Source organism: Meriones unguiculatus, chromosome 21 (assembly GCF_030254825.1).
Source record: "Meriones unguiculatus strain TT.TT164.6M chromosome 21, Bangor_MerUng_6.1, whole genome shotgun sequence".
Lineage (NCBI taxonomy): Eukaryota > Metazoa > Chordata > Mammalia > Rodentia > Muridae > Meriones > Meriones unguiculatus.
The window spans coordinates 50,292,100-50,319,666 of NC_083368.1; the positions used below are offsets into that span (position 1 = coordinate 50,292,100).

A 27,567-nucleotide genomic window follows, 5' to 3' on the forward strand; every position below is an offset into this window, starting at 1 on the left:
ATGAGAGCAAAACTTTATGGAACATTTTTAGAGCAAGGATACTGAATAAATGAAATGAAATTTGCTTGGCATAGATGTGTTTCCCATTTATGCCTCAGACCTCAATCAAGGCCGTGGCTTCTTCTTTGAGAAATACATTTCTTTTTGTGGGGGAAGGGGGCGGGATTGAAGATCTGATCATTTATTTGTTACTCCTAAAGACTTATTTTTGACTGGACTCAGATTTAGAAGTAGACGCTCTCAGAGAGGACAGCCTCCATCTCCTGGCAATCTGTTCCTGGCACTTTTCTTTAGCTTCCTTCATTCTCCTAGCCAAAAGTTTAGCGTGTTCTGCAGTCTCCTCGTTTTTCTTAGCCTGTTGTTTCGTCAGAGCAATACATCGGCGTTTGGGTTGCAGGGCACGTGGAAAGACAGGACGCTGAATCTTGGGAGCTTTGCTCCTGGGCTTCTTACCTTCTTTGTTTAAGCGCTTTCTGACAACATATTGGCCAACATCATCTTCTTTAGAGAAATTAAAGAGCTTTCGTACTCTACAAGCTCTTTTAGGTCCTAGCCAATGAGACATAGTCGTGTCTGTTAGTCCAGGAATAGCCTTCTCTCCTTTTTTCACAATAACCAAGTTGAGAACACTCAGATTGGCATCCACAGAGCCTCCACGAACAGACTTGCACTTCCTCTCTCCAGTTCTCCTTGGTCTATAACAAGATGCCCCTTACTCAACAGCAGGCACACTCTGCCATGGGTCAAAACACCTTGCTTCATGGGAAAACCTTGTTTGTCATTCCCACCACTGGTTATCAATTGATGTGGTAAGAAAAACCATCTGTGCAGATGAAAGGGAAAACAGGTGATGGTTTAGAAGCCCACATCTATTTTTGTGCACATGGGTGCTATCCTTCTTTGATAATCTCTCTCCCCTCCTTAACACCTATGCTTATATGTATATTAAAAACTTTACTTTATTATTTTTTAATTTGTTTCTTTAATTTAAATTTTATTTCATGCAGTTTAATTTGATCATGTTTTCCCCTTCCAATATTTTCTTTATTAACCCCAGTTTGTTCCATTAAAAAGAAGCCAGACACATAAAGGTACACTGTGTCTCATTAATATGACATTTAAGAGCAGGTAAAACTAATTTGTGATGATAAAGACATTGTAAGATATCAATGTCCCTATATGAACAATTGGTGTATAGATATATAAAATCTGGGCCCTTCAAACTTATATAATTTACTGTATATTATCTATTTTATATAGAAAATATTTATGAAATAGTTGGACAGATCTTCATACACATTTCAATTCAGTGAAATAAGAAAAACAATGTTAGAAGGAAAGTTTGTATTTTATCTTCCAAGACATGCGTCACTTCTCAAATACTATAATGACCAGAAACAAGTTGATTATTGTGCAGTTACCTTAGCGAACTGATGGTGTTTTTTACCATAACATGGGAAAAAAAATCATTAGGAAATTCCTGTGATGAATCACACAGACAATTGCAGGAAAGTATTTCAGTCATTTATGAATCCTTGTCAGAAGTTCCTAGTTGAAAGTTTATGTGTGGTTCTTCAGTAAGTACTGTATTTTATAACATGGAAAGTGTTTGATAGTATTTTTCAGCCGGTCATTTATAGAAACTCTCAAAGGAGTGAGCAGAAGAATTTGGCGTGGATAACGCAGCTTAGCTAGGCGTGAGCTGCCCTGTGAGCTCCAGACTCACAGGGCCAGTCTGCCCTTGCGGGCTCCACCTCAAATTCGATCCAGAAACTCCCCTGGGATAGTTATTTTTCTCACTGCTGTTACAGAATATGTGGCGACAGCAACTAAGAGAAGAGCTCACTTTGCCCACAGTCCGTGGTACGCCAGTGTGGCCAGGAAGAACACATAGAGGCAGGTGCATGGGGCAGTTGTTTGCAATTCCTTTAGAGCCAGGGTCACGAGCAAATGATAGTGTCCAGCCCAGCTTCTCCTTTAATTCAACACAGGACCCCAGCTGTGGAGTGGAGACACCCACATTCAAACGGCCCCTTCTCTTCTCAGTTAAAACTCTTTGGAAAAGCCCTCATAAACAGTCCTTGGAATATGTTGTGCAAATAATCCAGCGAAACTGACCATGAAGATTACTGCTTAGTCTCATTACGGGCTTGAGGTCCCCTGACTGATAGCACGACAAAAGTCCTAATGCAAAGAAAGCAGCAGGAAGTGGGCTTCTAACCACCAATCCTTAGGTGCTTGAGAGTTTCTGAATTACACTAATCGTAAAGCAGATATACATCACAAAACTTAAAATGTTTCGATCTTCCAAACCTTTTTCTTTCTTCTGCTATTTTATTGTTAAGGTTAAAGCCCAGGGCGCACTGTTTGCAAATTATCAGAGGCTGTTCAATTTGAGTCCCCCAAAACCTACATGTGCAAGACTGAAAGGAAAGAAGTTAAACATTAATTACTCTTTATTTTCTAGTAAAAAGGAAAATTTAAACTTCTCCTTGCATTTCAAATTAGATTTTGGTTTAAGGCACTCTATGTTCAGCTTTAAATTGGCATCTTAGTCCACTTGTGTTGCTATAACAAAATGCCTGTAGCTGGGTAATTTATAAAGAATTTAAAGTTTATTTCTCACAGTTCTGGAGGCTGAGAAGCTCAAGGTCACATCTTTGGACCTTTAACTGTCGAGGCCTTCTGGGTAATCCTGTGGTAGTAAAGGCAAAAAGGACACATGCTGTGTTCCACATAGGGAGGAGCCACAGAGCAAGACTGGGCCTCCACTGGTTTTCTCAGGCCTGTTCACAGGACACCGATTCACACACAGGGGGCCCAGCCCTGTAAGAACTAAGGAACTGCCCTCACGACTTCATTTTATCCTGAAAGGGCCTACCTCACACTGCTGCTGTAGTTCAGTGAATTTAGGGGGTGTTTAATTCCACAGCAAACACGGAAAGCAGCCCACTTTCAAACCGCCAAAGCCAAGTAATTCAATTTGGATGCTATCAAGCCCCTTCATTTCTCTTCCTCTGCTCTCCTTCCTTCGGGGAATCAACTATTCACTTTGCTGTTTCACCAGAAGACTAACAGGAAGCAAAAGCAGATTTGTAAAGCCAAACGGTCAATGAAAAGCCAGTTACGAAGGCAGTTTGGTAGATTATAAGATTTTACTTATGTCATTTTGTGTCTTTTATAGGTCAAGTATACTGTGTATGTACCAAAATTATGTTTGTGATGATTGAAAATTGTATAGTTTCCCCAAACAGGTTGTAGCCATTATTACCTTTAACTGTTTAGTAAGAAGGAAGATTTTTTTAATATAATTGATATAAATAACTAAATTGGGGCCACCTATCTCAATCCCAGCACCACTGATATTTGGTCCTGGATAATAAAAGGAAGGCTATCTGAACATTATCATAGACCTCTTTTGAAAGTGGTGACAATAGATGACATTGTCAATATCTTTTGTAAGGCTGAATCAGCAGCGATGAAAAGCTACCTCCTTAAGGCGGTAAACATTCTTCCAGTGTGACACTGTATTAATTGAGAGTGGGTGGCCTACAGGTATTCCTTAAATGTTGTATGCTGGAGACTCACTCTTATATTTCATTGCACTTACGATTTAGCTTTTTCTAGCCCTGCTATCCAGCCAGCCATCTTTTCAGGTTAATGTAATCGCTACAACAACAAGTGTGCATCCAATTACAGAAAATGAGTTCTTAATGAAACCCAAAGCCATCCTGAGACTAACACACTTAGACCGTTAACTGCATTTAAATTTATCTGTAAGTATGTAAGGCTTTGCTGCTAAGAAGAAAAGTTTGGAAAGTAATAAATAAACTGTTACTGTGGCTGAAAAATGTCATGTTTAGGAAATAATAAAATATATTTATGTTCTAAGGAAATTGAAATACATATGAAGAAATATTTCTTTTACTACCCCTTTCCAAATCAAAGTTTTGACTTGGATAACAATAACTCCACAAAAATTAATCTGTGTAGTTGATCTACAGTCTAGAGCACATTTTGCCCCCCAAAGCATTGTGTCAGGAGCGAGCCATAAATAAGGTCTACAGGAAGGTCATGCAGCAGAAGCCTAGAGGAACGAGTTTTGTAGTTCTAGCAAATACATCTTTCTGTTACACAAAGGGGAAAATACTGAGGGAAGAGAGAACAGTGTTTTCAAGACTATTCAGCATTTAGCTACACATTTCATTAACTGGCATATGCTGCTTCATAAGAAGAAAAATTAGCCACTTAAACATTGTGTTACTAAGTTCTATGCAAATGACTCCAATTCAGCATTTAGAAATGCTTTCTAATTCTCTCATTTATTCTTTAACCCTCCCAGCACCACAGAGAATTGCAGTCAAGTGGCTCAAAGAGATGTTTGTCTAATGTCTTAGCAAAAATATATGATAAGAGAATATGGATGTGTTTATCAATAATTACCCACAAAACACCAGTTGGTTTAGTCAGTGATCAAGCCTACCTCAGTTGACCAGTTTTCCCACAACGGCATCTCTGCTACTGTGGTGATATTAAAGGTGTGCACCACCACAGCAAGCTTCAGTCTTTCTAAAAAGTGCTCTAATATGTCTCCTTTCCTTTTTCACTCTCACTCCTCTTGTTAGGCAGCACTAAGATTAGAACGTTGCTCCCAGCCTCACTCTGCAAAGCAGAAGCATGTCTGTTTACCTGTTCTTGCCCAGTAGCCCTCTGCCTGTCGGTACTTTGTTCTCTACCAATGTGGAAAAGATATTATGGCATCTGAGTAATTTAATAATCTGGAAGAGTAATAGTGCACATGGGATTCTTGACCTGAAACTGCTTTTTAAAATAAAGTTTCTGGTGGAATTAAAAGATCTGAGTTTCATAGGTGTTGAATCTGTCAAGTAAAATTATATATCTTAAATTTATGATCAAAATACTTTCTGTGCTTTCTGGAGCTAAGTCACCACTCACTGCTCATGGGAAAGCTTGGAGACAATCCTTACCTACATGTAGTGATTCACCCTAGAGTGATGTCTTAAGGAAAACCTGAATTAATATTTGGAGATCTTGGAGCAATGACACAACATAGAAAGAGCTCATGTATTTAAATACAATTTTAAAAAAATAACTCTTTAGTTTGGTAAAAAGGCAAAATTTTAAAAATTTCTTTCCCTATTGACGTCTAGCAAATATTTGGAAATTTCAACCTGCTTATGCCCGGGTTTGCGTGTAAAGTCATGTAGCTCAGTTGGCAGAGATCTTGCCTAGCATCTGCAAAGCCCCAGTACCACAGAAAAAAATGACGTGACAGTGCGTGCTGGTAATCCTGGTGCTTGGGGGGTGGAGCAGGAGAATCAGAAGTTCTAGGCTAGCCTGGGCTAGATAAAGCCCTGTGATAGACGGAGAGGCAGTCATCTGGGACAGGGCCGGCGGCTTCGCTAGTAAGGTGCTTGGTGAGCAAGCATGAAGATCAGAATTTGATTGTGCAGTCAGTTCAGTGAGAGGGGATTTCTTCACTACACTCAGAAACAAGCTGCACAGATCCCATCTGGGGTTGCTTACTGTGGTGGGATCCATGTTCTCAGTCCCAATCCACACACAAGCAGCCCAAGACAGCCATGCTACCTGTATACCAGCAGTCGCAACATGTGGCTATCATGGAATTTGATCTTTTTTTCTATGTTTCATCATTTTACGGTGTTACTGCACAAGTACATAAACTATTTCATGCCTAATAATAGTTGAGGGAATGTGGCTCATTCTGCATTTTTATATCATAATTTCAGCCTCAAGTATGTAGCTCTCCCCCACTTTTTAAAACTCAGCACTTGTTCCAAGTGATTTGGGGGCATGTCTCGAGTGTGGAAGCCTCTTCACTGACTGGGCGAGTGTAGCCTTTAAGGGTATCTACAGTGCTTAGGATTTAAACCTTATTTAATATTTATTATGTGTAGGGTGCTATTTTAATTGCTTAAAGTTTACTCGCTCAAATTTCAAAACAAAGCACAGGATATACAATTTCATAATTTTTCCACAGAGAGAGAAACAAAAGCTCAGAGAACCGGCTGTGAAGGACAAGGTGTCCTTGGAACTGGGCATCTGGCCCCATGGCTACATCAAAGCTATTTTACTGGCACACTGTGTCACTAAAGCAAGCATACGTTTCCAATAGCCTTCAGCCGAAGAGTTAATTTTTTTTATAAAAGAAAAATGTTAACTTTTTTATTACACTGTGTGTGTGTGTGTGTGTGAGAGAGAGAGAGAGAGACACACACACACACACACACAGAGAGAGAGAGAGAGAGAGAGAGAGAGAGACAGAGGACTTTGTGGTCGGGGATTACCCCAACATGAGGAACTGTGACAAAGGGTCTCAGCATTAGGAAGGTTGAGAACCACTGCTGTAAGCCACCTTGCTAGCCTTATGGAAGAAAATTTTAACCGGGCATGGTGGTGCACACCTGTAATCCCAGCACTCCAGGAGACAGAGGCAGGTGGATCTCTCTCCATTCGAGGCCAGCCTGGTCTACAAAGCGAGTCCAGGGCACCCAAGGCTACACAGAGAAACCCACCTCACACACACACACACACACACACACACACACACATGCACACACACCCCAAAAGAAAAGAGAATTTAGTTAAGTAGGATATGACTCAGTGAACATGTCTTCTTAACACCATGGGAAAACCACGAGACAGGGACTTCAGGAAGGGCTGTACCCAGGAGAACGGTAACCACCACACACAGAAGGTGGCCTTGAATAGCTGACCGCCTTAATTGGAAGAAGTGAGTCAAGGAGCTTGACCCTAGATACAGGACTAGCCAGGATCCTGAAGTCACAGTTTGGCTGAGTTTTCTGTTCCGATGTCTCACTGGGCTTCTTTGTTAGGGAGATGTGAACAGGCAACTCTGCCTTGTGTGTAAAAACGCCTCAGTGATTCATTCAATCTTTGCCCAGCTTACCAGTGGCCTTTGTTCTTCTGTGGCAGAGAAGGATGAAAATGCACACACAACTGCCGAGCCTCCTGGCAGTCTGTAGTTGTGCCTTACAGGGAAAAAACAGCTGAAGCCAGGCATGTCCCTGAGCTGGCTGGGCCAGCTCTATATCCTTTAGAAAGTGCCTAGGGCAGAAATACTCATTCTAATTTCACAGGATGATGACGTCTTGCAGTCTAGATCACTGCTTCCCTTCCCTGAAAAGAGTCCCTGCTTTTTAATTTAAAATTATTCAACAGATTCATATATTTATTCAATGAATTCCAGTCATTTTTACTCTACCCCATTGCCTTCTCTCATGCTCTCCCTCGGGAACCCCTGTTCTCAGCGCGCCCTCGCCTGCTTTTGTATGTTATTTCTGTGTGTGATTGGCTGAGTTTAATTGGGTTTTCTTGCCTAGGTGTGAAGGGGAGGCCATTTACTAGAGCAGGGACAACTTATCAGTGGCTATACTACTGAATAAAATGACAAGTGACGACAGTCAACAGTCCCTCTGGGAGGAATGGGGCGTCATGGGGCATACCCCGATTTTGTATAGTAGATCTTATGCCGATAACCACTGCTGCAGAGAGAGTTCATGAGTGCAACAGCTGTGCCGTGTCCTGAAGAGGTCTTTTTGCTATACATTTCTTCAGCCTCTGGCTCTTCCATTCTTTCTGCCTCCTATTCAGGGACGTTACCTCAACCTCGGAGCGGTTGCTATCACTCTGCACTTTGGCACGTATTCGCTTCCTCATTAGTCACTGCCTGCTGCCGTTAGAAACTCCGCTGGTGAAAGCTGAGTTTACCACTCATCCACGGAGATAAATGTGAGCCCTGAAGAGACTATCTGACGACGTGACCATTTAGCAGAATAATAGAGGTCTATTCTAGACTGGGGCCTATGGCTTCCTCAGCCATGGGGATCTTTGACCGAGCTCACAGAAAAAAAAAGACATACCCCTTCCCATGCAGCAAGCCTCAAATCCACTTAGCAAGTGGCTGGTGCCCGCTGTAACACTCCCCTCACGGTACCATTATGCTAGTGAGCAAAGCACTGGCTATCCCGTGTCCCTATTTGTTAAGAATTAGTGAGAATATTTTGCTGTCACAAAATATAAAAGCTATAAAAAACTTTACAAGAGGAATGCAGTATAGTTAGATGAGTTCTAAATTAAGACTTACAAAGTCATCCTGGGATGTTGTCTCCAAGGATGAGACCCACCTCAGTAGACTGCAAACCCTTAGCAGACAATCAACCAATAAATAAGTACAGGCTGCAGCCAACATGTAAGATATGATTAACACTCTAATTCCTGGTGCTGTGGATTGCTTTCACTTTTGTTAGGAGCTAAGTAAATATATTTTTCTGTGTCAAAACTGGCAATGAGTGAAAAACAAATGATTCCTACAAAGCCCCTAAAATAGCCTTCCCTGCCTGGGACTCTGGCATCGTCTCTCCCATGCTAAGTCCATCTGTGATCACAAAGACTTCTGGGCCTGGCATGCTGCCCTCATTGCCAACTGGCCACAAGAGCAGGCTCTCACCCCCTTTCTTAGCCAGCGCTCAAATATTAGATGAATTTCCTTTGAACTTTGCTCCCTCTTGGCTCTTAACACAGTCTAACTGCTTAGAAGTAACAGGTTGAAGGAACCACAGAATCCCTTATTAATCATCTTTTTCTTTCTTCCTTTCTTTTTTGAGAACCAAATATGAAAAGAATTTTTGCATTTCTCTAAGGTATTTGATATGCTTATGATTAAAGAAGTTGTCCTACTTCTTAAAGATTAAATTAGATTCTGCCTGTGCAATATGAGAAATGTTATCTAAACGAGATTCTAAAGCTTTTTGTACAATAATAATAGTATTGCTAAGCATGAAACATAGGCATTTTCTATGTGATGCTACGTGAAGGAATTTATTTCTTCAGATTCCTTCACATGTAACTGGATCAGCCAATCCATATGTAAATAACTCAGTACTCAGTCTAATAAAATGATCTGTGTTTCGTGCTAGTAGGAAGCATTCTAGAATGTTTTATTCTTTTTAACACCATTATCCAGTTGGAACGTTTTAAACCATAATGATAATAATTTCCAGCTGTCTCAAATCCTAAAAGTAAAGTGCCACCCCCCCAAATAGATTTTGTTACTGAGACATGTGTAAACAGTTATGACTATCTAAACCGTACTGGTATTGGTTTTCAAACTCTCTCCAAACTGGAGGGGGAAAAATGCCTCTAATGAGTATGTTGATAAATACATCTGACTTCAAAAGTTGCTTTTCAGACCCACAAAATAAAGATTTTGCTTTTTATCGGGTGTAATAAAAATGGTATAAATTCTAAATCTCACATTCTAAAAGAGAAAAAGGCATGTGTGCAGTTTATCCTTCTGCTTTGGAAAATACAGATTTTCCAAGAACTTGGAGGAAGTAGAATTTTCAAGTAGAAAGATATCCATCCATTTTCAATGAAATCCCAATTTGGGAGAAATCAAGGAGGAAATCAAAGAGAAATGAAAGTTCCCTTTGTTTCTGTCTGTTTGTTTTTCCATTTCAAAAAATAGAAATGCGTGGATTCATCATGCCAAGAAGGAATTCGAGAGAACACACATGTATAAACCTTAAAATGCTTTATTTAAACTCCATTTCTTTAGCGAACCTACCTTTTACTTTTACTGAAATACCCGCAGACTCATCCACATTCTGAGTCCATGTGAATTCCTCACCTGTTAGCTCCTTGTGGTTCAAGATGGTAAGATAATGGGAGATGTGTGCAGTTGCACAGAAGGAGGCAAGCACGGCCTCTTGCCCCGCCCCCTGCTGTCTGTGCTCCGTGTCTGCCTCTAGTATATGCACATGAGCACATATTAATCACGCTTATCTACTATAACTTTTGGAATTAGATTTTAACTTACATTGTATGAAACAATTCAAATGCACTCTTTCAAAGTTATTTTGGTGTAAGTCATCTGAATTAGAAGACTTGTTTTTTTCTTCCTAGCCTCAGGCTTTTTGCAAACTCAACAGCTTACAGACACTTAAGGGGAACACTGAGGAATGTTCGGCACTGAGTGGGAGAGAGAGAGTTCTCTCCCTCCACTTTTTTTGAGGAAAAAATGAGCCTGTTGGTTTCTCCTCCCTGGAGCAAGCTTGCGAGTTTGAAGTTAACCTCAAGAAAGAGAGAATATTGCTGCTAGCTTGGTGGATGGCTGCCTAGGTACAGAGCTTGAGGAATGGTCTGGAACTTTGAAAAAGGGAGAAGGAGCTTGCAAATAAATATGTGAACAAACAAACAAATAAATAATTGCTAGAAATTTCTCAGTCCAAGAAGTTCTAAAGATTACCCCTGACATTTGTTTTCAGGACCTAGAGTTGTTATCTGTTCCAAGCTAGAGAAAGCAAAGGAAACTCAGTTTTGTACACAGGCTTATCAGGGCTGCAACATGGGAGGACAGACACCTAAGTAAGGATGAGCTAGAAAAGTTGGCTCCCATGTCCCAGGCAGCTTCTCCCATCTATATCAAGAAGAGATAATGAACTAGACCAACAGGGATGAGCCTGGAAAAGAGACTTATCTCCCCTTGCTCTTTTTTTCTGCCCAGATAAAGGGGGATACATTTAGAGAAAACACATGAGAACAGACTGGTGGTGTCATCTTCAAACCTTTGGTGCTGATTTTTCTGTTGCTAGGCAACAGTTTACTCCAGACTATCATAGCTTAAAACAATATTGATTTACAAGTTCAAAGCTTTTAAATTCAGAAGCACAAAGACAATTTGACTGACTCTTCTCCTTGGGGAGTAAAAGCTGAGATTAAGATGACGTTGACCAGGCTGAGTTATGAAGGTCCTGAAGAACCATTGACTCCCAAGCTCACCCAAGTTGGAGACTGGATTCATTTCCTCCGGCTGTGGGACAGAGGTCCCCATGTCCCTGCTGGCTGTCAGCCAAGGGCTACACACAGCTTCTGCAAGCTGTCCACATCCTTGGCACCTCACCCTACCATATCTTACGCTGATAGTGAATATTAACAGGTTAGATCCCTCTCATGATCTGTCTCTCCATTTTCCCCACCTCTTATCTCAGATTTAAGCTTCCTTATCTGAGGTAAGCAGAATTGGACTTTGACTACACTTTTCAAATGCTACACAACACCCTGATTATGTAGGTTTTACTCACTAGAGGGAAAAGCACCCACCATAAGCTATGGAGCAACAACTCAAACTCAAACCAACCTGAGAAGGGCTTCAGATCCAACATAAGGAGAAAGTAAGCCTATTTTAATAAGAGACAATGACTAAAGAATGATGACACAGGACTCTCATGGCATTAAATACGCCAAGCCCATTAAGAAAGAGGAAGGGTTGGTCTAAGGAATGTTACAGTAGCAGCTGTTGGAGAAATAAAATTCTATTTTCCCAACTGAAATTAGTATTGGAATAATCTCGCATAGTAGACAGCCTATCATAATGAATTCCTATGTGCCGAATGTTGTTCTAGCCACATCTTAATCACTTTCATACACATGATAACATGTGTGAGGGCACAGTCATCCCACCAAACAAGAGGCAGGCCTGGATGTAAGGCCAGCTCTGTCTTGTGTCGAGGCTCATGACATTAGCTGTTAGACGAAAGGCTGATGTTTACATGCTGTAGAACTTTTACTCATGATGGCAAACGAGGACACGTATTCAGCCACACAACAAAACGTTTAGCAAAGCTACAGGTATCTGCATAATCAAATCGTGTTCTGCCCCCAATAAGCATTCCCTAACTGCTAGGTAGAACATGGATGCATTAGGGTCTCTTCTTCCCAAGGCCTGCAACTTCTTTATAAATTGAAAGGCCTACAACAGGTCTGGCTCACTCTGAAGAGCCGCCAACAGGAATCCATCCAGAGGTGGATTAATGTGAGTGACAGAATTAGGCCGTTTTGAGGCAAGAGTGTGCAAAGCAGTGTTGCAATAGACGCGCCTGCCCTGTTGAGAGTGAAAAGTACCTAGCCCATTCTGGGCAACTGTAGCCATTTTTGGAATGCTAGCTTAGTGGTGTCAGATCTGATTCTTCAGAAGAAACCAAAGATTTGGATTTTAATGGAAGGTCTCTCCAGGATTATATGTTGGTAGCTATGCCTTAAAAAAAGAATGCTCCACATGGCAAACAAACAAAGAAGTAAAATTCTAAGATCAGAGTCAACCCAGAGCCCATTAGTTTGTGTCTTTTGATGTTCTCCAACTCACTCACAGTAATAATAATAATCTAAATTTCTGTATGTGGAGAGGAATGGAAGTGAAGAAGATAGGTAAAAGTCAGAATAACTTATACTGCTAATGTTGAGTCCAATTTAAATTGGTTTCTAAGATGAGGCATTCACTAACTAGTATAACTGGAAAAATTGAGACCTATTCCTATGTGCATAGATGGTGTCACCTGTTTCTATTCTACCTCACTGCTGTGCTTTTTAGTTGTCCCTCTCCCTCCCAATTTGCAGAGAAGCCTTTGGGCAGATGAATGTCCTCACTTATCTGTACACGGCTGTGGCTATACAAGTCTTATGACCTTTTGCCTCATTCCTCCATGTTCTTATAAAATCTGTGAGTAACTCATCATCTGTGATTGGGTTTAGTATTTGCTATTGTTTGATTTAAGCCAATGAAGTGCAATCCTAAATATGGTGAGAAGTTAATCCCTCACAGATGCTGTGGCTGACCATGGACAAGAATCAACCACGAAAATAAAACAAAGCAAACAAACAAAACTAACCAGAGAAATGATGACGAGGAAAAAAAGAACAGAACAGTGTCCATATCGGGGTCACCTTTCCAGTCTTGGGACTTTCAGTCTGAAAATTCTTAATAAGATATATACCTCCTGGCCTTATTCTTCTTATGGGCCCCATCCATTTCTCCTCCTGCCTGAGGATCACCTTCATTTAAGAAGCACACCTTCAACTCTCATTAGCAATGCTGTCAGACTCATTATTTGAACCTCATTCCCTACTGCCTAAAACCTTCCATTATGCTTGCTTTATTAGCCAAAGTTCTTGAACCCAGGGAATAAAAATCAATTCTGGCTAACCCAAGCAGAAGGGCATACTCAGAGCATGTCTGATAACTCACAGGATTTGAATTGTTGAGGGAAGGAGCAAGAACTTGGAAATGGACAGAATTAAAGAGAGTAAGAGGATTAATGATGTCACATCACAGAGCCACATACTCTAGATGCCACTGACTGTAGTAATCCTGGACGCAATCCTTTTGCCAGACCCCACAGGCTGATGCTTCTGCCACTGCTGCTGGGCACAGGGCTGAGCCTGAATTCTAATGTGCCCCTTCAACCAGTGTGTCCCTGCTCCAAATTAAAAAGGTGGAGATAAGACATCCAGTTGGCCAAGTTTAGAACTCATGTCCTTATACAACTTGAGGGAACAGAAATTCCTGGCTTTATAGGAGAGAATTCCTTCAAGCTAAGAATAGACTGAGTAGTGGATAGTATCAACAAACATCCTTCATGCTGCTATTTTATTAAGCCCCACCAAAAGAAGACAGCTATCACTTCAGCGTAAGCAAATCCATTCTCATCTCTAAAGATCCCCAAAGAAGAATGAATACACACCACTTTTGTCTCTTTAAGAGTGAGAAATATACAGTAATTGACCAAGGTAGCAAAATTAATAAACTCAGTTATTGCGGGGTTAATGGGTCCAATCAACTTCTGGAATCTCATTTAAACTTTCAAATACAAACTTTAAATACATGAAAAAAACTGGAAGTGTGTTGCTGGTCTCAAATTCTCTTTGCTTCAGTGTCTGGATGTCTTTAAGCACCCAGGATTCATAAAAGCTCATAATATCCCAGTCTGACCCAAAGGCCCAGTGAAACCCTTTGGGCATGTCTGTCCCTTTCCAGACCTTGCAGGAGCTGCCCACTCCTGGCCACCTGGCCTGAGGTTTAAAGGGGCGGCCTACCACAAAGGATTTGAGGATTGCATCCACAATTGGCCACTCAGTTTCTCTCTAGCATCCTCTGGGGCTCACAGCTTAAATACATCTAAAATTTTTAAGTGTTTCTGACTGCTTATGTACAATGGAGATGTTTATGAATCCCTTCCTCTAAAGGACAGGGCCACTGGGGCAGGGGCTGTCCCTCCTGTCACTGACTGACTGAACTTCCTTTCTTCTTTGTCTGGTTTTCTTCATGCTTTTGATTCTCCAACTTGAGTGTGTGTGTGTGTGTGTGTGTGTGTATCACATGCTTTTAGGCTCATGCAGTTCCCATCCATTTCTCACAGAAAGCAGTTCTGTGCTCCATTTATCAGGCTGTTTGGAAATGCTATTTCTTAGCCCCTCATAAAAACACTGTCTTTGCATGAGAAAAGCTTGGCTTTTTGCTACTACTACTTGACAGATACTCTTTGCAGAAAGCAAAAACATCCTTCTGTTATAGTTAGGCTTTTCAGTATCCCTCAAAGACCCAATACTAACAAGGCTTGGTCCTGGCTTAACCCTACTGACAAGTGTTGTCACCTTTTGAAGATGTAACCCAATGAGAGGTTTTAGCATATTTGGGCCATACCCTTGAAAGGAGATTGTGGGACCTTAGTCTTTCTCTCTTTATTGTCATCCCTTGGCTATGTGGTAGGAAGTTTTGCTCTGTCATGTGCCCTAGCTGTGCAAGTCTGTTGTAAGTCCAAAGCAACAGGGCCAACCAAACACCAACTGAAACCTCCAAGGTTACGAAAGTGTGAGCTGAAACGTACCTTCACTCTTTATATGCTGATTATCCCAGACACTGCTATAGAAATAGAAAACGAGCACAATCTTTGCTGTGGTTCTTACCATAATTTGCCTGTGAATTTTATATTGACTATTTTTGTGTTATAATATTATAGTATAATACAATATGTTCCTGTTCACTATTTATCTCAACGCTGTCAAAATATCTCAATGTGATTCTGAACGAGAAAGATATTCTTCCCTTTTATTTTTCTTAAAGTTTTTAAAAGTTTCAAGGACATTCATAATTTGCAAACCCAAAATGTCACGTTAGCTTGAGTAGTCAAATGTTTGTTTCTATGACATCAGTTACTATTTTAGCTGTATTTGATTTTGCGAACTATAATTCAAATATATTAAAATAAAAAAGGGGCAAAAGCAAAGATGAAAAGTCCACCACAACTCAAGTGTGAGACCTGCCAGAAAATGTGTCGGATTTAGGATTACCGAAGTATTCAGTTTCCGGATTTCCTGATTTCGTTTGTTTTGATGTTTATATCTGTTTTCCTGAGAGTTCTTTTAGGGAATAACTGCATTTTGTTTGTCAGACTTCCTGGGACCGCAGAGCTGGCTCAGAGGTTAAACATGCTTGCAGCTCTTCCAGAGTGCTATTCCAGCACCCATGGCAGCTCACAACTGCCTATAACTCCAGGTACATGGGATCCTGCACCCTCTTTGACCTCTTAAGGCTCTGCACCCATGGAGCACACATATCTACACTCAGCCACACAAACAGACACATAATTTTTTTTTCCACCAGGCAATGGTGACACTAGCCTTTAATACTAGCACTTGGGAGGCAGAGGCAGTTGGATCTCTGAATGGACGCCAGCCTGATCCGCAGTGTGAATTCCAGGGATACACAGAGAAACACTGTCCAAACAAACAAATAAGAACAGAAAAACTAAATTGATTGGTAATGAAAATAAAACAGTTGTTTATGTTTGAGATCATTATATTGAATAAATGTTTTCAAACAATCTTTATTCCCTTCTCCTAATATTTAGTCATGAAAGAATGAGGCACTGTTTAGTAAGCATATGAGTACTGTGTGTACCATTAAAAAGGTTTTCTTAACATTCATGTCGACATTAATTTCCCAGTTAGCATTCTGTCTCTGACCCTTGAGATCTCTCCATGGGGTTCACAGTGTGCCCCTGTCCCATGTCTGTTTCCCATGTGGTCTAAACTGGTTTCTAAGTAAGTTTTTCCCTTACTTCTCCTTTCCCCCTCTTTCCCTCCCTCTCTTTCTTCGTTCCTTTCTCTATTGTGTATGGGAGTTAAACTACTATAATAATTCAGAAAAAGTTTTCTACAATATTGTAGAATTTGAATCTGTGATAGTCAACCTTTTTTTATTCTGGCTTTTATTTATATCGTTTGTATTTCGTTGGGTTATATTGTTAGATTTCTAGTCTCTGCATCAAACTAAACTATGATTTCATACATCTGTGGTTTTTAGAAACTTCATGCTATTGACAGCTATCCAAGATTTTGGAAATAGTATAAAGAATGCGGCTATTTTGACAATCAACCTCTCTTTTATTGAATAAGTTCAGTATATCTGATTCTGCTCATTTTAGAAGGCTAATTTGAGTAAATACAATTTACTTACAAGCCCTGCCATTTGGGCCTCTTTGAGCAAATAATTGTAAAAAGAGCAACTATTGCATTCCTTCAGAAGACCATATTTTGCAAAATATTGTCCAAGGCTTATATGAACATACATATACATATAGGCCATTGTTCTCTTTGATAAGAAGCTGAAATATGTAACCAGAATGTAAAATCTAGGACTGTACAAGTACCTCAGGACAGTATTGCCTCTGTCAGTATCCAAAAGTTGTTCATTTTTTAGTTTTAAGAGGTAAAGTTATTTTAGTCCCTTTGCCAGAATAATTCCATGGCTTTTATTTCTTCTAAAGTTAAAAGCTGAGAAACAATTTAGAGCATTCAGTTGTCAACAGAATTTTGCTGTGTGCTACTGGAAATCAATACAGAGGAAAGTTCTTTAATGTGGAAGTTCCTAAGCCTTCCCAGGTTGTAAACATCAGAGACAGCCGTCGAATGGGGACTGTGAACTGCAAGGGGAGTCAGATCATTCCCAGAGATGAAAAGAACCCATCTTACATTTGAGTGGCAGCCACGTTTGACGTCCATGTTTTTAAGGGACAGGCAGTTCATGCGGCTGCCTTTGGTAACCAGTCAGTGGGAGCCAGCCTCTCTGGGAGCAGGGCAAGGCAGCCATGCTGGGAGACACCAGCCCTGATGGTTAACAGTGAGGGCTGGTGAGGGCAGCCGCTACATCTGTCTACCCCATCAGACCTAGAAATGTAATTTAGATGATTATCGCTGTGCCCATTAAATCTTGTGACCTATTGTAATCTGTTTGAAGTCTGCCTGCTTACACTTGGGAAGAAAAAAAGGATTAACTCAGAGTTCATGGAATCAGGGTGCAACTAGAAAGATGGAAAAAATAGAGGAGGGAGCCTTCCTCCAACCCTGTAGGAGAGGGGAGGACCACGAGGAGCTAGCCACAAAAGCCATTTCTTTATGAAATGGGGGGGGGGGCGCAGAGACGGTTATCTGTAATACAGTTTACATATGAATGGGCACCCTCCACTTTCAATATTTAACTGATGGGATCACATTCTCAGGAAATGGGGATTCATATTCAAAACTGTGAAGTTATTGAAAGGGATCCTAATACAGTCTGCTAGGAGTGCTGAAGGGAACGGAGGCAAGGCCTGTGATTCTGTTACAGCTGGAAGAAGATGCACCCTTATATTATCACCTGGGATAAACGTTAACTGTTCAGTGTAGGCTGTGAGGCTTTAAAGGACTAACTAGACCTCATCAGTTTCCACTCACCTTCATGACTCCAGTGCGCTTGAAGGCTCAGCCTCTCTCCACCGGCAGAACACTTTATTACCAACACAGACGCCTAATGACGGGACTGGCTGTCCTTCTGCTCGGTTTTCGTAACTTGGGAAATAGTTTGTCTGCAAAACTCTTAATCTCTTTTTACTTCTGCTAAAAATCTAAATTTATCTTTATTTCAACTCTTAAGACAAAAATCTTAATATGCCAAAATTAGCCCCTTCATTCAAAAGACCGAGCTAGGTATTACACTGGATTTCATCACATGGGCTAATGGACAAGCTTTGCAGCTCCTAACTCATCTCACCAGGTAGAAAGCATATCCTCCGACATGTAATAAACAATGAGAAACTTCAATATCTCCAGTGAATACACGAATGCTCCCCTTCAGGCTGTGTGACTAGGGAGGAGCCTGACCGGTCCAGTATTTATCTTCACTGTGTTTGGATAACAGTTGCTGAAATGGGATTCCTGTCAGGCATTGATACATTAGTTTTGAACTACTATCCAAGGTAAACTCAATCTTTCATGCTATGCTTGGAAACATTTTTCCCCCAAATGTGGATAGCTCTGCCAAGTACATGTCTCTGGGAGGAAACTACTTTCTCCTTTTCCACCTCCATTGTTCATTTTACACTGGCCATATCTCTGCCCCCCTCTCAAGTCTGTCTGTATCTTTCATACCTGCTTCCTCCTTCCAAAAGGCCGAAGGCGGACAATGTGGATGTTTGCTGAGTGCATGAGTGAGTGATGAAAAACTGTCTGCCTGCATCTCCCGTCTCATCCCTGCACTCCAGTACCGCACTTTCATTACGTCCTAAAATTATAAATATATTCACTTTAATTCATGTGTGTGCGTAGCGCAAGTGTGCGCAGCAAGGGTGCAGTGAGGAGCTTAACAGAGTTCAGAGAGGCACTGGGAACAGCTAACCCAGCAGGCACTAGCGGCTCTAGACTTCCCTGTTCATTTGAGGCTGACCTAAGTGGACTCAAATCACCTTTGAAAATGAGCGGTCAGATTCTGCCCCTAACAATACACATGCACAGACGCACAGGCACACTCGGAAAAGAAAAGAAAGCAGAGTCAGTAAGCTGGCTTCTGTCCTACTTGAAAACTTTCTCCTGTATCTGCCCTCAAGTCAGATGATTCCTGGAATTCACAACGGAAGAGGGAAAGCAGGAAGTGGGGTGCTCCCGGGGAATCACAAAAAGGGATCCTTGCGTCTTGCTTCTTCTCTCGCCACAATCACGCAGGGGCTGGGAAGTTGTAGCAGATGAGGCCTCTCTTCCTCCTTTTTGGAGCCTCTGACAGGCTGGGCCACCTGGAGCCCGGCAGTCACACAGAAGGGGCATCCTGGAGTGAAGAAAAGATGACCGCTCCGGGCAAACACCTCTAAAAGTTTCTTCCGGGAGGACTAAAAATTGAACCAGAAGTTAAATTTCTTTTCAGAAAGAGGAGATTATCTTCCTGCGCATTTAGCCTGTGATCTGTGAAGCTTGCAGCAATTGTGCTAACACCGACCTGGGCTTCTCTGGGTTATGGAAAGAAGCATTGACTCGGGCTGGGATGGGAGGGCGGAGGGAGAGTGCTGGGTCAGGAGGCCGCCTGAGTGAACACTGGAAGGCAGAGTGAAGAGGCCGTCGTGGGGATGGATGCGAAGGGCTGACGCAGGTGTTTCAGCCCTCACCATAGTACCAAGGAACAGGAGCACAACTGATGGAAAGACTCATGGGAAGGTAATCCCGGGACTTCCATGTGGACCGCCAGGAGCCACACCAAACACACGGACAGCTGGCAGTTCCCTGACAGCATTTTGGAAATCTTTTGATGAGTTCCCTTTAACCGGCGTACAAAACAATGAGAGTCCTTCTGGCATTTTCATACACAGTGTCCCTGTCCCCAACCTCCCCCCCCCCCCCCGTCTCCTGCCTATCTCTACTGTTCTTCCCCTGATTTCATGGCACATGCGTTCTTGAATTTTTGCATCTCTAAGATATCTTTTCCTTTTCATAGTCCTCTTTACAGTTTTGTTACCCATATTCCCTTATATACATACATACATAAACACACATACACATATTTACGAAAACTAATACTTAGGAAACCGTGTGAGGAGAAAAAAAAACAAAAAACGTATTACTTGCTCTTCTGAGTTTAGGAAATTTCACTTAAGACAGTAATTTCCAGGTCCATTTATTCCCCGGAAAACATTGTGATTTCATTTTTCTTCATAGCTGAGGAAAATTCCATTATGAAGCTGGGGTGAGGTCCTCAGCCAGTAAACCGTCTGCTGCGCAAGCCTGAGGACCTGCTTCAGATACTCAGCTCTCATGGAGACATTGAGTGTCGTGGTACCCATCTGCAGCCCTTGGTGATGGCAGGGAGCGGTGGGTTGAGACAGGCAGATCCCTGAAGCTCCTTGGTGAGTCAGCCTAGCTGAACAGATGAGTTTCGGGCTCACAGGGAGACTGTCTTGATACCTAAGAGGGCTAATGACTGCTTATAAATTCAGAACAGGCTTAGCAGTGTATACCACAGCCTCTCAGCTTTCCCGTGGACTACAGAAGTAGCTGGAGACAAAATGGATGTGAATGGGCATGAATGTATCCCACGAAAACTTCATTTATAAAATACAGGGTGAAGAGCAATTCAGGAGATGCTAGACATTGACCTCTAACCTTTGCATGTGTGCATACATCGACATGTTCACGCACACACACCTCTCACGTGCCATGCCAAAAAGTAAGAACATACTAAATAAAATACACTCACTTTTGTATCTGTACTGCATTTTCCTTATCCATTCCAAAATTTGAGTTTTGAAGGCATTTGAGAAACCGTGTAGCTGAAATCTCTAAGAAGTCAAAGCTGGGGTTGGAGGTGTGCGTGTCATTGATACCAAAGTAAGTCCCGAGTCTATACATGAGACTCTCCGAAGAGGGAAGTGGAGAAAAAAGTCCAAGGAGTGGATCATGGGAAAGCTCTGTATTTAAAGGGTAGGAAGGAGCCAAAAGTATGAGGCCAAGTGCAGGGGCATGGAGGAGAAGCAAAAGATGCCTTGGGAGCCAAAACGAAAGACTCATCAAGGAGTATGAATGGAGAGCAAACACCAGAGAAGCATGTGTGGAAAGGGCAATAGTAAAACCATGAACTGACCTATTACCCTGTTAAATTAGGAGAGCAGAGACCTTCAAATGGGCTGTTTCCCGTCATGGTCAGGACAGAGCAAGGTTGAAAATTTAAGAAAGAATGGTGAAAAGAATTGATAGCTGATTAATTATATAGCTATCTACAGACAGAGCTTTCAATGACATATATACCTATCACTGATACACACACACACACACACACACACACACACACACACACGGAAAGAGAAGAGAGTCTGGCAGTGAATGAAAGAGAGCATGATGGTTGGAGCAAGATCAAGCCTAGTGTATCAGAAAGCATCCAACTTAATGAAAACCTTTACGTTCTAACACATATGCATACTAAATTTAAAGGATGGGGAGGATTATCTGAAGACGGGTTTATGTCTCAGGTCTTCCTGCTACCTCAATAGCATAATAATCAGATATTTCTGGTACCTTCTTTCAAGTAGTAAGACAGTTTTTCTCTGTGAAGCCATACCTTCGAACATTTAATTGTGGAAATTATTTTCCTAGCATGCTATCTTTATTTTCCCATATGAGCACACAGTGATCTTGAGTATTTAAGATTTGAAATGAGTATTAGCTCATTACCGCTGAGCTAATTCAAACTCAACATGGGGGCTTACAACTAGTTTCTTGGTCACTGTGTATTGATGCTTATCATTGTTCAGCCTGGTCCATGAAGTAAGGAAACAGTGCACTTTAATTAGCATAAATAACAACTCAGTTAATTGCAAAACTTTGTCTGCTGTAAACATTAAATCTGTTATTTGTCAGTACCCAGACTTTTTGAGTGAGCAAAGAGCCTGACAATCGTGCCCCGTGTTTTGTGATGTACACTGAGGCTCTACAGCACACACAGATCACATAGACCTGACTTGTGGCTGTGAGTTTTTCTGTTCATTGCATGTATGGCTTTGTCAAAGTTCACAATGTATGAATTTCTTCTCCACAAAGGAGATTTCTTGGATTTGCAGAATCACAGAATCGTATCAGCTATGGACCCTAAGATGGCTAGCACTCTTTGATGAGGCATTCACCTCACATTTGGAGAAATTGTGTGAGACCTGTGAAGAGAGTGATGCTGACATGTTTTCATGAAAAGTACATGGTCATCCTGCGGAAGGGCCAACTCTTCCAGTCAATAGCTTAGTTTAGTTTAGTTTTCTTTCTTTTTTATTTCAAAATACAAATGGTTGCCACAGCTTTTCAAAGTATATGTTCTGCTTTGTTTGCGCTGCAGTTATAAACACCATGTCAAAAGCAACTTGGGGCAGGAAAATGTTTATTGCAGCTTACACGTTACGTGTAGACTATCATTGCAGAAAGCCAGGCAACCCAAGGTAGAAACTGCAGCAGAGACCATGGAGGAACACGACTTTCCAGCTCGGTCTCCCTGGCTTGCTCAGATGCTTTTCCTATGTAGCCCAGGCCCCCCTACCTGGGGATAGCACCAACCACAGTGTTCTCTGTCTCCATACATCACTTAACAATTAAGAAAATTCCTCCCAGACATGCCAACAGCTCAATCTGACCGAGGCAGTTCCTCAACTGCAGTTCCTTCTTTCCAGCTCTGGGTTGTGCCAGGTTGGAAGCTGAAGCTGTGATCATTTACCTCATTTTACCTCTGAAAATACCAACGTAGAGAAAAATGGACTTGTAATAATTTTTTTTCCTAGGGTGCCCTTTATACATCAAAACCAGTAGGATTCTGAAAACATCACCACTGTTAATTGCTCTAACACGTCAAGGAACCTCTGCCACACTCCAGAGTGACATAGAGCATGCCTGTGACAAACGCCCTGGTTGATTATACATCGATGCATGCCCTCTGGTCCTACTTCATTCAGTACTAGTTACCTGAATCATGTGCTGCTTCATACGTGTTTCTTAACACGATGAAAATGTGATGAGGAAAAGGAGAGTGTGGAGTGTGTCCTTTATGACAGCAGCAGGGAACTCTTCTTAGAGAGTTCCCAGTCTAGCCTGAGCCTCCTGTCAAGAGGGTCAGCACCAGATCCAGTGCTGGAGGCCTGACACCTATTATTGCTGGGCTGGGAAACTATTATCAGGTAACTATATGTGAAAGGATACTGGACGCACATAAAGAGCTTTTCAACCTCACAAACCTAATATTCATCCATGTTAGATAGGTCAGGAGAATGTTACGATCTAGACATTCGGTGTCACTCCTGTCCTAAAATAAATTTCGGAAAATGTCAAATAAAAAAGCCATGCATGTCTATCAGCTGTGTCACACATGGCTATTTCCCCGTTAAAGCTGGTATGTCCCGAGCCCATGTGATGTTCTAAAAACTTTAACTACTTTACAGAATACAAAACATTAAAGACCTCTGTGAGAGGCTACTCTAGATCCAGCGAGGCAGCCCTGCGTTGAGAGTCTGGTTCTCCACTTCTGGAGGTTTTACCTCATCTCTACCTAAGGATAACAGCCCCTACTCCAACATGTCCTTGTATGACTGAAATGCAGCCACACCTGTAGCTAGAGGACCACTGTGCCTGCGAGCAGAAAGTGGTTGAATTATGTTGTTTCTCTTTTGTCTTTGTTTGCCTTTATACTAGCCCTATTTTTTTAATCATCAATGAATCATTCATGTTTATTATCCTATGGTACAAACTTACCCCTCCAAAGCAACAGCCATCACTAAATAAATAAATAAATAAATAAAACAACTTTTTCACTTCCCTTTAAAGCCTTATAAAATGTGAGAATCTGCCAGCAAATTATATTGATTCATAGACAACTCATGATAATGATTCTTAGAACCCACAAGTTCTCCCTACATACGAAACATGTAAACTCAGCTATTTGGGCCCCAGAATCATTGGCTAATGACTACGCATTAGTTCCCTTGCTTCAGCATTTCTAGGAGTATCTGATTTTGTTCACGTTAGTTCGTAGTTCGTAATCTGTCAGAGGGAAATGAAGTAGTGTATTGCAGTGAAATTTTTAAGTTAACATTTACTCAAGAGCTTTACAAACTTTTGAAAATAAAAGTCAGTGATATATGTCATTATTGAACTTTAGGCATACATCTGAGAACATAAGTGGTCTTCAACCTCAGATTTTCCCCTGAGGATTACAGAGAGGAACTGAGGAATTCCAGATGTGGTTTGGTTCAAATGAAAACGAACTAACCCTATGAAACTGTAAGCAAGGCCGGGTTAGCTGCTCTCTGTCATAGCTGCCTTGGTCATGGTGTCTCTTCATAGCAATAGAAAAGCAACTCAAACACCAGATATCCTTGGAGTAGTCCCAAAGTCCTATATATTTGTTTAATAAATCTCTCAAGGCAAGGGCTCTGTCTGTGTTTTCCCTCACAGGTCTAATGGAGAAAACAAGCAGTGAAAGTGAACAAATGTATCAAATACTTAAGTTTTGATGAATGAAATACTAAACCTTTGATTCAGGATTCACATAAAAAGGGCTGCTGACATAGGTCAGTGAATAAAGTGCTTGCTCTAAGAGCCTGGTGGCCCGGGATCAATCCTCCAAACCCACTAAGGGTGGAAGGACAGAACCAACTCAGTAAAGATGTCCTCTGACCTTCACACTGGCATGGAGGTATGAGTCTCCCCACCCCCTACTCACTCTCTGTCTCTGTCTGTCTGTCTCTCCCTACATCCCCCCTCTTTCTCATACTCTCTCACATACACACATACACACTTACACTCACACACACCAATTTTCTAAGATTCATGTACATCACTTGGGGGAATTGTTCTTTGCAGTGTGTGTTTGTGTGTATGTGTGTGTGTGTGTGTGTGTGTGCGTGCGCACATTTGTGTTTCTTGCTATGCATTATGAGAAAATGAATCCATACTTTTAAAAGAGTATTCTTTTTGTGTGACCTTTTTCTTCTGAGAGAAAGGGAGTTGCAAAACAGTTGCATTCTTTATTAGATGGGAGATTTGATTTGTTTGTAGCCATCTTACCATTTTCCAACTGATAGGCTGGTATGGTTGACAAAGGTTGGCGTGTCCAGAGCTTACATCCAAAAACAGGGTAAAACAAGAGTTTGAGGGGAGTTAAAATGTCATTGTAATTTAGATTCTGATCTAGTTTCAGAATAATGTGAAATAAGGACAACCATGATTTAATCCTAAAGCTGCTTTTCACGATTCGATTTCTGGGGTTTCCTCCTCTTAAGTAAAGGCCGTAGAGCTTAAACTTTCTTGTCAAGCTCCTAAGGAGTCCCACATTTCCTTTCCTAAGGTTTGCTGCACATTTCACACAGACAACGAGAACAAGTGGGTTTCCCACAACAGTGAAGATAATGGTGACAATTTCTCAAGTTACATTCTGGATGCACTTAACAATTGCCTTAGCCAAAAACCAGGCAAAGGGCTGGGAGATGCTTCAGTCAGTCAGCCTCTGGTTGTGTGATATATAAGCACAGGGACCTGAGTGTGATATCCAGAGCACACACACACACACACACACACACACACACACACACACACAAAGCCAGACCTAACAGCCCTTGTTTGTAATCCCAGTGCCGGGCCAGTAGAGACAGGTTCTCTAGGGTTCACTGAACAACCCTGCCTAAGAAACTTGGTGAGTTCTAAAGCCAATGAGAAACCTTGCTTCCGAAAAAGAAGAAAAAAGGGGGGGGGGCTGGAGAGATGGCTCAGCAGTTAAGACCACTAGCTGCTCCTCCAGAGGTCCTGAGTTCAATTCCCAGCAACCACATGGTGGCTCCCAACCATCTATAATGGAATCTGGTGCCCTCTCCTGTCATGCAGCTGTACATGCATACAGAGCACCAATATTCATAAGTAAATAGATCTTTAAAAAAGAAAAGAAGAAAAAGAAGAAAAGAAGAAAAAACAAAAGAGATGGATGAGTCCTGAGCAAATATATCCAAGGTTGTCCTCTGGCCTGCACACACATCTGCAGCCACACGAAAATATTTGTGTGCATTCATTCTCACACATATGTGTGCACACACACAAAAATCAGCAAAGAAATTAGAGCAAAAACTGGGGTTGAGCGCCCAAAAATATCATTGGAGAGTGGATGTAGTATGCCGGGTTTTCACTGACAGCGAGTTTATAGGGGTCGAAATAAAGGGGATAATTTTGCTTAGACGGTTAAGTGTATTTAGCGAAGGGAACTTTGTCAGATCGACTCAGTGTTCCGCTGAGTCTACAGTTCAGAGCAGAAAATCCTGTTGTTGTGCCGGACCGTTTAACCCTGTGGTTAAACGAGGAATGAAGAGTGCACGGGGACTCATTTTCAGCAGGTCAGCATGCCCCTGTTGGATGGGTCAGAGCACACAGTAAGATCTTCGGGAAAACGAAGACAGACACGTGTCCGGGCCACTCATCTAAACTCCTCATATGAGGACCAGAGTGTGGTCCCTACAAACTGTAAGCAGCAACCACAGAAGTAAAAGTGTCCTCATTGGAGACCGTAGGAAAGGATGCAGCCCACACCAAGATGCTCACTGATTATTTCACAGCGCCCACTTTTACTGGAAAGAAGCTTAAATTTTGACTCTAAAATCCTACCTAAGCTGAAGGGGGATTCCTGGAAAGTGGAAAGTGATTAATTTTTGGATTTTAATAAAGAATAAAATTTTTAAGTCAAGTCATGGAACTCGAAGCAACAGCGGAGGGTTTGGCAGTGAGCGGATGAAGATAACAGCCTGACCGTTTATTCCCTGCAGCTTAATTCAGGAGTGAAAACCCTCTCAGCATCTGCAGGTGGTGAACGTGAGCAAACTGCGCGTCTTCCGGGGGTTTCAACAAAGAATCGCCACCGCGGACACACGACCAATTATCACAGTCTCCTGACGGAGTTTTAGTTCCGCAGCATGGGGCTGATAACTGAGTTTCTGTGTCTGAGTACTCCATTCATCTGTTCCGGGAAGAGCGAATGAGGCAATTGCAGCGAGCGAGTGGCGGTCAGACACAGGGCATTGCAAACGCTTTGCAAACAACTGATTAGTTCCATTCCACAGTGCGCTACGGTGTGTGTGTACCTTACAGGCAACAAATCTGGACGCAGCCCAGATAATGACGGAATGCATTTTTCCACTGCCCATCCCGCCATACAGTCATTAAAGAACTAGTTGAGGAGAAAGACATTTATGGCTATGTCTTAATTTGCTTCTCTGTATTAAAAAAAAAAATGATGTCCTTAACACATTGTTAGTTACACATTTAAGTGGGTAGATAAATTTGTAGCCGCTGTCCAATTTTTTGTCACTGCCTTTTATTCCTTCTCTGTCTTTTATAACGAGTACTTCAAATTGTGTCTCCATGCTCGTAAATTAGCTAAACATTGCACCTGTGGTGATTCATAGTAAACTTAATTTTCTATAAAATTTAAAGTTCACGGCCTGGGAAGACGGCTGAAGTACTTGCTTCCCAAACATGATAACCAGGCTTCTGATCCCCAGAATCCAAGTAAATACTTTGTAGGGGTGATGGTCCCTTGTAATTGGAGCCTTGAGGACAGGGCTGAGGGACCCCAGAGCAAGCTGGTTATTAAGGATAGACACTCCTTCAGCTTTTTTTTTTTTTTGACTGAAGGACCTGGCCTCAATGAGTAAAGTAGAAGAGCGATTGTGGGTGATTTCCGACACCAGTCTCTCTAGTCAAGGGCTCACACACGCACTCACATGTGCAGAATGTGTGTGCACACGTATGCATACTGCATGCGCATGAGAAAAATGTAAAAGAAAATAATAGAATATTATTTGAATGTTGTGGGAAGATGCTAATTGTCATTAATCCTGTGTGTGGTGATTATAAACGGGA

At 41.7% G+C, this 27,567-nt stretch overlaps 1 protein-coding gene and 1 pseudogene across 2 annotated transcripts in view; one reads left to right on the forward strand and one right to left on the reverse strand.

The window, feature by feature from the left end:
* Positions 1-27,567, forward strand: part of Cped1 (cadherin like and PC-esterase domain containing 1) — a 260,260-nt gene that overhangs the window by 158,165 nt on the left and 74,528 nt on the right. The gene's annotated exons all lie outside the window — the stretch shown is intronic.
* On the reverse strand, positions 203-26,849 carry LOC110559724 (small ribosomal subunit protein eS6-like; annotated as a pseudogene).